General features: G+C 42.4%; 1 protein-coding gene across 2 annotated transcripts in view; it reads left to right on the top strand.

Moving 5' to 3' along the window:
• The first annotated feature begins 6,022 nt into the window (after positions 1 to 6,022).
• Positions 6,023 to 10,801, top strand: part of LOC109895501 (sodium-coupled neutral amino acid transporter 3) — an 83,133-nt gene continuing 78,354 nt past the window's right edge. For both annotated transcript variants that reach the window (XM_020489235.2, XM_020489218.2), the window contains exon 1: positions 6,023 to 6,297. The gene's annotated coding sequence lies outside the window, so the exon portion shown is untranslated. The remainder of the gene's footprint in view (positions 6,298 to 10,801) is intronic.

Below are 10,801 nucleotides of genomic sequence, written 5' to 3'. Positions count from 1 at the left end.
TCCGTTGTAACATAGTCTTTGTTCAGAGTTTATGTTCACTGAATATGTTCTTCATGGTGGAGAACACATTTTTGCACATTGCTGTAGATGCCCCAATTTTTTGTTGTTGCATGTTTCAGTTCCAATAGCATAGTCGGCATTACTGACAACGGCTGTATCTTTGAAGAACACTGAGTGTGGACCATTTGTTGTTGATATGGTTGCAATGTCACTTCCCAAGAATATGCGAGCCACAATAAACTCTGCTTCCACTGGTTCAGTTCTGGTTAGATTCAACCAGTTGTCAGGTGCTAGTGGCTGAGGTAACGGAGGTGCAGGTGCTTGTTGTGATGTTACTCTCCTGCTGCTGGTCCTAGGCCCTGGCTCTTCTCCATCTTGTTGGTCAGAAGGTGGCGTGGGGGATGGGCTGGTATTACATTTGATGATAGGCTACTCAACCTTGGGGATTTGGCCTGCAGGCTGGTCGGTGAGCTTGGCATCACTCTCAACATGGTGCTCCTCAGTTTTTTTGGCTCTTGGCAGTGCCCAGACATGTTTGGATATCAGCATTGATATCCAAACATGTAGCCAGCGTAGCCATCTAGCTATATTTATTCAGCTTGCTGCTACCAAAACTTAACAAAGCTACTAGCTAGACTGTTATTAGCTGTAGGCCTAGCTGTCTGTAAAAGTGAAACACATTTTCCACTCTCTGTGAGAGAAAAAAAAACGGCTCTGGGATCCAATGAACTTCCTAGGCAAGGTAATGAAGGCAGTACCTTATTACATTGCATGGCTAGGTGCCCAATTAGAATGCATTTTTGGATTTGAACTACTAAATATTACATTCTTACACCCCCCCCCCCCCCCCCCCCCCCCCCCCCCTTCCTCACCCTTCCTCAGATCATGAGCGCACACACGGCATATAGCCTCTGACCTGGTCTGTGCTACTGGCAGGCCCGGAAGTGCTACATTGGCAAAACCGGGCAGGGTAATTCATATACCATTTGTATGTTTATGGGGAATCAAAAGAGCCGGCCCTGCAGGTTAGGATAATTACCGTGCTAGGTGAATTAGCGTCGCAGGTTAGGTAAACGGTTAGTGACAGGCTTAGCTACAATACTACAGTTGAAACAACTGTTGTCCCCGACAGGAAAGAAACGGCCAGGGACCAATGGTGAGCTTCAATTGGTGTAATTTGACATAAAGAAACACCGATATCACAAAATGCCCCTAATTACAGTCTGCAATTACCCTTCTCAAAAATTCCACTCGTATGGCCCACACTGCACAAAAAAAGCTGACCGTACCAAGATATCTCTTACCATTAGAATGCATTGACTTGACGTCTTACCAAGATCAGTTATCACTGGCAGATAATGTTGCTCTCTTTAACATAAAGGAGGCTTGAAACAAGTCAGAATACCTTAAAACAATACAAATGATCTTGATGCATTTTCTGGGTGATCGAGATCAACTCAAAACAAATAAATGTAACAAATAAATATAACTTCATTGTCTCAATACCATCCTTAAAATTGTAGGTAAGTTTCACGTTTTTTGCAGTGCACTGTGCTCCAACCCGTTCGTTCATAAGCAGAATGTGAGGAACTCACTGAGAGAAGCTCCAGCATAGTGGGATCAGTGAAGGCTTACCATAGGGAGGTGAGTGAGTTCTGCAGTCCACTTGTCTAGGGACAGATCCCTGCATTTGCTAGTACAAGATAGATATATTTAGGTCTTCATCATATACTTCAGAAGACTTCTACTGCATCAACACAAACATACTCCAGATGACCATCCTGAACAGGATATAAGATTCTTCACATCAAAGCCTGATCTAATAGAAATATCTTGAGGATTTGTGAGATTGTGGTGTCTGGTATGTCTTTGAGCCTTGATCTCTTTCAAACATCGATGTTTAATTTCAGTTCCACCCCCACCTTCCTCTCTCTTGGGGCCTCGTCCCTCTGTGTCTGGGGCTCTCATGGAGAGGCACCTGGTGTCTCCCTTCGTGGAATTCCTCCTGCAGAGAGGAACAATGCTCAGGGGTTCTTTGTTTCCAGCAGAGCGTCTGTGCACCACGGCACAGGTTCTCTAATGGGGGGGGGGGGCTGGTGGTCCGGGTGTGTGTTTATGTGTGTGTGTTTGTGTGCGAGAGGGGGTGCTCTGTGAAGTTGTCCTGTGAACTTTCTCTGTCGCTTGAAGTCTTGAGGAAATAACAAACAACACTTCAGTGGTATGACAGATGTCTCCTGTTGATGAACACTTCAGAGACTCGCTGATTACACCGGCTGGCTGTACAGCAGCATTATGTAACAGCCACAAATGCTGCATGTCAATTTAAACTGCTGCTGTCTATTGGTGCCACTCCAATAGATCTCCTGGATGATTCAGTTGCCCATGCTAGTATGACAGTTATTTTTACCAGAAATGAGCCCAGCTGACTTTTTGGCTGAGATCTCAGACACTGTAGTGAATCAGGTATTTGGGGTTTTTGAGGGCATCTGACTAAACTAAAATCCCCCAGTAATTACTGACAGTGTGTGTGTCTCTGTGTTTGTGTTTGATTGTCACCGCCACAGAGTTCGAAAGTTCACACCATATCAACCTCTGGATGATGACACAGCCTTCACTGATCTCACACTGATGATGTCAGTCATGCCACTGCTGCAAATACACACAGGCAATATGTGTGTTTGTTTGTGAGAAGACATGCACGAAGCACAGTGAACATTTGAGGACACTTGCTCTAAAGTGGTCCTCAAAATACAAAACCACCATTCACAGTCAGCAACATAGTGCTGTGGAAACACCCTGTGGATATTCTTGAAATGCACAACTATTACAGCAGTGCTCCAGTTTTATTCTTGATGACTCAGATGACTTTACATTCCCACACTGATTGCTCAATTGTCGGGCATGAAAATGTGAGATCTTATCTCGACATGCTTCGTTTTAATCTCTATTCCTAGAACAAATCAAAGTGCTAGTCAGGGGGGAGTTTACCTAGAGCAACTCATGTTAGATGTTCTACATACTGCAGTCTCACTGAGCTCCTTTGAGACCAAATTTGGCTTGATTATTAAAATCACTAAGACGATGGAAATTAAATGGGAATCCAGCCAGTGTTGCAATGGAATTTAGTGAGGGATTTACGCAAGGCTGCCTCACTTGAGGAAAACAGGAGACCTTGACGAGCAGATCAGAACTAGATGGGGCCTCCGATACAGTAGACTCTTCATGGTGTATGCTTCTATGCCAACTGGGAATATCAGAAGCTTTAGAGTGGTTTGTCAATCATATTTATAATTGATAGTGGTCATATACTGTCCATCATAAATGTACTTTGCCTCTTAGGGTCACCATATTACACCCCCCATGCCACCAGATTAAGAGAGATCACTAACTGGAATCCATGGACCAACAGGGCAACCAACCACAGTGGGTCATTGACAGTTAAGGGATGACTGAGTCTGTAAAGGCACCATCGCGGAGATGTAATCACAGAATGTCATGAAAGAGAATAAACACATAAAGGTTTGACTTCCATCATTTGATTTCTAAGTAGAAAAGCTTTTTGATTATTCCATGTAATGACCCTGGCCAACAGAGTCAGCATTCGAGGTACTTTCTTCAGACACCTATATGACTCACATCCTCATTCCCGCAGGCAGTGTGTCAAGTGTCATCAGTGTTAGCGCCTCTGATATCCAGCACCTGTCACAAGCCTTTGGTGATTCACTGGAACAACTGCTGACTTCCTATAGCATTACACATTATTCTTATATCATGATCTACTCCCTCATTTCAGTAAAGAAATACATTTGCACACTCATTTCTAAAATATTCCCTCTGTTATTTGTGAGGTGCCTACTAAACAGGAAGAAGTGCTGATGTTTCACTGTATAGTGACATCAAACATTACTCACAATATGGTGAGTCTCTCATTCATATGGCCTGTTGTTTATGAAAACAAAGTGAATGGCAATCAACCCCCGACAGACAAAACCAGGGGGGCCTGAAACATTGACCTTAATTGGGTTTGATCGTAACATTTCCCAACATAACTCAGCCAATTGATTGGGTGTAGTGATCTGTGAGGGCATCCTTTTCTTTCTCTGGCCCCATTATGTGCTGAAGGTAGAGGGTTTCTAGGCCCTGTGTTCATGTCCATCTCCATAGGCCACAGACACACAGGCTTGACTGGACATGCAGACGCAGCCCAAACAGACTAAGGGCCGTTTTGACGTTGTCATTGCACAAGACAGCCTGCCAAAGGTCTCTTCTTGAGGTATTTGCCCATTCAAATCCTAAACAATGGACCGTCGCTGTCATATGAGCTTTTCAGTAAAGAGTGCTATCATGGGAACATCTGATATGCAATTGAGCTACTCTAATTAGGTAAACAGGAATAGTATACCTCGTTTTGCCAAATTGGTTATCATTTAAAATGACACTATCTGGGACAATTATTTTGTAAACATTAGACTTGGACCAATCCAGTTAGGGAAATTCAATGGTGGTTTGAATATGGTTTGAATAATCTCATCCACCAGCTAGCTAAATTAACCCAGCACATCCAATAGCTCTCGGTCTCTCTCTGTCTCCCTCTGCCTATATGCAGTAGCGATTGAGCCTCGGGATGAGGTTATGGCTTGGAAAGCGATTAATACATTGGCCATGGATATAGTAGCCCCTCAAAATGTTATACATCAGGGATTTTTCATAATGATGTAAACCCTAACTTTTGGGCTTGTAGAGTCTCTCTGCAGTAGTATCACCTTGTGAAGGAGACAGCTGTGAAGTCACGCACAGCAGGAGAAACCAGGAGAGCAGGCACGCACGCATGTACACACACACACTTGGATGATTCTGCTGGAAGGAAATATCCGCACCTTCAGGGACCAGTTACCAGGTGTCTCCTTCATTGTTCCTGTCTGATTTATCTTTCTTCATTTCCTGATAAGACAAATAAAAGTGGCAACCAGTGTGTGAGTATATTTCAAGTGTCCAAATGTAGGCTAAAGGTCGAACAGTTCCCAATGGATACAACATCTCTCTAATGAGAGACAGAACTGTGTCACAGTGTACATCTGCTCTGGTTCTCCGCTGACCTTTGAGCTGTGCATGCTGCCTGCGCCTCCATGGCCCTTCCTCACTAGGTAATGAATCCCCACCGGGCCCCCTTGGAACAGCTGCTAGGCTTCTAGATTCCAGAGGTGAAATGTCTCCTGCACTCCACACTAGGCCTGCAGTCCTCTGACGACTTCAAAGGCGATGGAGTGGCCCATCCATATAGAAGAGACACCACAGGAATAAAGCTTGTTTGAGCATGGTATTTGTAGGCTATGTGTAGTGCACAGGGCGAGTAAAATATCGCAGCTGTAATTATGGTGTCCATAGAGTCATGTGTCCCTACTCCAATTAATCATTCACACACGGAATGTATCCTATACCCGTGATGATGAGTCTGTGAGCCTTTGTAGATAAATGCCAGAGCATCACAATCCCCATCCTATTCATAAACTGACAGTCAATGACCCAGAAATGGTGTGTGTAAAAAAAGAGAAACTTGAAACCTGCTTCTGCATGGCATCACTGTGGAAGCTGCTTCAAAGCAGGTCACTGCAAGTGGCGACTCATTTAGCCTTGAACAGGAATGAAAGGGACAAATAAACGACAATATTTTAAAGAAAACACTGTCTATTTTGTGTGATATGCTCCCTTCCATATTATTGGGTAAATTGTCTATGCTCTATGATAGTTATTTAATCATGCATCTTTTGTCTTAAGTCTACACGTTGAGAAAATATAAATGTTTGTTTAATGCCAAACAATCATTACAAATATGGTGCTACATGCAACAGGCAATCATGGATATAATGATTTCTCCATAGTTTATTCAACGTAAAATTAAAGTGAAGAACGAAGAAATGTAAGCTGCCATGTAACAGACTAGTACATGTCATTTTGTTGCGCTCCAAGAGAGCGCGTGCCGCGTGAAAAAACGCTCCACGCGCGCTCTGGAACCGCACAATAGAACCAATTGATTGGAGGTTGCATGCAGTAGGCGGAACCTGGACACGCTCAACATCCCACATTCAATAGATTATGAGCTACATTTTTATAGTGAACATATTACATTTACACAGCAATTGAGAAGGAGCGCACACGGATCTCATAAAATATTGATTGCCGTATAACAGGTAACGGAGTGAAGAGCCACAAGACAAAGAAAAAACAGCAAAGAAGCAGATGCAAGATTCGTGTGGAGATATTCGGACTGAGTTCACATTGGCACACTAGTTATCTCTGGTAAGAGTATTATTCACCGTCAATATTCAGTGCAATGTCTTTACATAGTCGGCTATTCATCCCTTCATTCCCTTTGTGGTCGACTGGAACCATATCCAATATGGCTATCAGACAGTTTTATAGAATAGTGTTGCCATCAAGAGTCATGGCATGCATTGTAGCTCGAATAAAAATAATACTGTGAATATTTATTTCGGAAATTTAAGACGGCCTATCTTCTCGAGTTAATTTCTCATAAAGAATACTGTTACATTATAGTTACGTTGTTACATTATTGTTAAATTGGTGTTATATATGACTGAAGTAACGGGTCTCAGTGAGCGCTGATCCAGTTGATAACTTGAACTGCACTCTGGTCTGGTCATACCTTGGTCATCTACAATTTCACAAAGTAATTGAAGTAAAAACATGTTACTGGTCCTATAGAGTAGGCTAGACTATACTCACCGTCAGTTTATGTTAATATCCAGCATGTGGTGTATTTGCCACAGTTCTTCAACATCTCTATAGATTCTTGGGCTTTCTTATGAATATGTTATCCCCCTTTTCGCTTAACACTTAAACGTGGCATATATACTACACTGAACAAAAATATAAACATAACATGTAAAGTGTTGGTCCCATGTTTCATGAGCTGAAATAAAATTTCCCAGAAATGTTTCATTTGCACAAAAAGTGTATTTCTCTCACATTTTCTGCACAAATTTGTTTACATCCCTGTTAGTGAGCATTTCTTCTTTGCCAAGATAATCCACCCACCTGACAAGTGTGGCATATCAGAAGCTGATTAAACAGCATGGTCATTACACAGGTGCAACTTGTGCTGGGGTTAATAACATTGTGCCGTTTTGTCACACAACACAATGCACAGATCAAGTTTTGAGGGAGTGTGCAATTGGCATGCTGACTGCAGGAATGCCCACCAGAGCTGTTGTCAGATAATTTTATGTTAATTTCTCTACCATAAGCTGACTCCAATGTTGTTTTAGGCATTTGGCAGTACATCCAACCGGCCTCACAACCGCAAACCATGTGTATGGCATTGTGTGGGTGAGTGGTTTGCTGATGTCAACGTTGTAAACAGTCTGCCCCATGGTGGAGGTGGGGTTATGGTATGGGCAGGCATAAGCTATGGACAACGAACACAATTGCATTTTATCGAAGGCAATTTAAATGCACAGAGATACACTGACGAGATCCTGAGCTCCATTGTTGTGCCGTTCATCTGCCGCAATCACCTCATGTTTCAGTTTGATCATATCATGCACAACCCCATGTCGCAAAGATCTGTACACAATTCCTGAAAGCTGAACATTTCCATAGTCTTTCATGGCCTGCATACTCACGAGACATGTCACCCATTGAGCCTGTTTGGGATGCTCTGGATCGACGTGTATGACATTGTGTTCCAGTTCCCACTAAAATATCCAGCAACTTCGCACAGCCATTGAAGATGAGTGGGACAACATTCCACAGGCCACCAACCACCAACAGCCTGATCAACTGAATGTGAAGGAGATGTGTCGCGCTGCATGAGGCAAATGGTGGTCACACCAGATACTGACTGGTTTTCTGATCCAATAGATGCATATTTGCATTCCCAGTCATGTGAAATCCATAGATTAGGGCTTAATGAATTTATTTCAATTGACACATTTCCTTATATGAACTGTAACTCAGTAAAATCTTTGAAATTGTTGCATGTTGCGTTTATATTTTTGTTCAGTAAATCATAGGCCTAACTGTATTATCATATAGGCTAGTCCAATATTGTTTTTGGGCCCCTTTAGTTCCAAATGCCTCAAGTGACAAAGGCTATAGTGCATTTAGAAGCAAGTTTTTATCTAGCATGTTGGTTGTTGTATGTAGGCCTACACCCCCACGCACTAACTCTGTGTCACTCTGCACTAGACAGGTAACAAGCATTCCTAGAGACACCTGGGTTGCTGAGAATCTGCAGAGTGCAGAGCCCCTTCTGTGGGCTATTTGTAGGGAGGGCAGCAGTTGAGACTATTGTGTCTGCTGGAGCTGACAGGAGGGAGCAGGTGAGATTTCCTGTTCTGTCAGCCTGTCAGGACTGTACTGTTGATATATTGAATGAGCGCTGGCCTGTCAGTGAGTCGTGCTCTGGCTCACTCTCTCCCTTCAAACCTCCACCCCCACTCCAGAGCACTGGTTCACAGTTAGATTGGACTGATGCTCCAGCCAGAGCTGTGTGCTCTAAACTGAAGAATCACACAAGTGTGTTTTATGGAAGGTATTTTTTGAGTGAGTGTAACTTAGCATATATTTTTATCGTAGACTTATGGGTTGAGGTTTGATTTATCCTTTGAGTGTCATGTCTGACTGAACATGACTCTGTGTATCTCAGCAATACAGGCAGCAGTAAGTGGGTTTGTTCAGAGCTAGCGAGAGAGATACAAGTGTAATCGTTTTCTCATTGAGCCATTATCCATGTGAAATTACCGATGGCCGATGAGTTCTTTTCATCTTATTTGATATACAGTACCAGTCAAAAGTTTGGATACACCTACTCATTCCAGAGTTTTTATTTATTTCTATTATTTTCTACATTCTACATCAAAACTATGAAATATCAACCAAAAAGTGTTAAACAAATCAAAATATATTTTATATTTGAGATTCTTCAAAGTAGCCACCCTTTGCCTTGATGACAACTTTGCACACTCTTGGCATTCTCTCAACCAGCTTCATGAGGTAGTCACCTGGAATACATTTCAATTAACAGGTGTGCCTTGTTAATTTGTGGAATTGTTTTCCTTAATGCGATTGAACCTATCAGTTGTGTTGTGACAAGGTAGGGGTGGTATACAGTCGATAGCCCTATTTGGTCAGTCAATGCGGACAATTAAGAACTTTGAAAGATTCTTCAAGTGCAGTCGCAAACAAACGTCAAGCGCTATGATGAAACTGGCTCTCATGAGGACCGCCACAGGAAAGGAAGACCCAGAGTTACCTCTGCTGCAGAGGATAAGTTCATTAGAGTTAACTGCACCTCAGAAATTGTAACCAAAAATAAATGCTTCACAGACTTCAAGTAACAGACATCAACATCAACTGTTCAGAGAAGACAGCGTAACTCAGGCCTTCATGGTTCAATTGCTGAAAACAAACTACTACTAAAGGATATCAATAAGAAGAGACTTGGTTGGTCCAAGAAAAACGAGCAATGGACATTAGCCCGGTGGAAATCTGTCCTTTGGTCTGATGAGTCCAAATGAGATATTTGGTTCCAACCACCGTGTCTTTGTGAGACGCAGAGTAGGTGAACGGGGGTGATCTCTGCATGTGTGGTTCCCACCGTGAAGTATGGTGGTGGTGTGATGGTGCTTTGCTGGTGTCACTGATTTATTTAGAATTCAAGGAACACTTAACCAGCATGGCTACCACAGCATTCTGCAGCAATACGCCATCCAATCTGGTTTGTGCTTAGTGGGACGATCATGTTTTTCAAACAGGACAATGACCCAACACTAAGGGCTATTTGAACAAGGAGAGTGACGGAGTGCTGCATCAGATGACCTGGCCTCCACAATCACCCGACCTCAACCCAATTGAGATGGTTTGGGATGAGTTGGACGGCAGTGTGAAGGAAAAGCTGCCGAGTGCTCAGCATATGTGGGAACTCCTTCAAGACTGCATTCCAGGTGAAGCTGGTTAAGAGAATGCCAAGTGTACAAAGCTTTCATTAAGGTTAAGGGTGACTACTTTGAAGAATCTCAAATATATTTTGATTTGTTTAACACTTTCTTTGGTTACTACATGATTCCATGTGTCATTTCATAGTTTTGATGTATTCACAAATATTCTACAATGTAGAAAAATTGTTTAAAAAAATTGAAAAACCCTGGAATGAGTAAGTGTCCAAACATTTGACTGGTACTGTATGTGAAAACATCAAAAGTTGACAGTGATTTTCAAAAAGATTCGCAGTGACATGGCCAGCAAGAAAATACCCTCCCTATGGCTAGAAACTTGATGCAAGTTTTGAAAAATCTGTTTCTTACTTTTAATCCTACCCTGTGATGTCAGAAGAATTTATTTAGTAACCTTATGTTTAATGAGATAACAGAAACTGTTTTCACATTAACACTGGTATGGGGCTGGAGATAAGTCGAGGTTGAAAAGTGGCATAATTGCCCTGTAGAAAAGGAGGACTGTAATTAAGGAGGGTTTGACTAGTTCAGAGTTCGAAGTGCTACATTGGCGCAGCGAGAAGAATGCAGATGAAAGGAGATGAAGCAGGAATCCAAATAGTAGGGTTTTATTGCACACAAACACAGGAGCACATGGGGAAAGGTGGTCAGATGTGGTTTAGGAGGGAAATACAAACATGTTAACATACACGCATGACTGACACGTGCAAAAGGGATAAATAATAAATGCATCCCACATGCTGGTCTGACAGAAAATTGTACTAAGTAATTTGGCAGCGGAATATAAACTTTAACATCAACTAAAAATGATTTGAATGTTAACAGTT

The sequence above is a fragment of the Oncorhynchus kisutch genome, linkage group LG1 (genome assembly GCF_002021735.2).
Source record: "Oncorhynchus kisutch isolate 150728-3 linkage group LG1, Okis_V2, whole genome shotgun sequence".
In the NCBI taxonomy this organism is placed as follows: Eukaryota; Metazoa; Chordata; class Actinopteri; order Salmoniformes; family Salmonidae; genus Oncorhynchus; species Oncorhynchus kisutch.
Note: the sequence above shows the minus strand (reverse complement) of the source record. Positions and strands in the feature narration are given on the sequence as shown.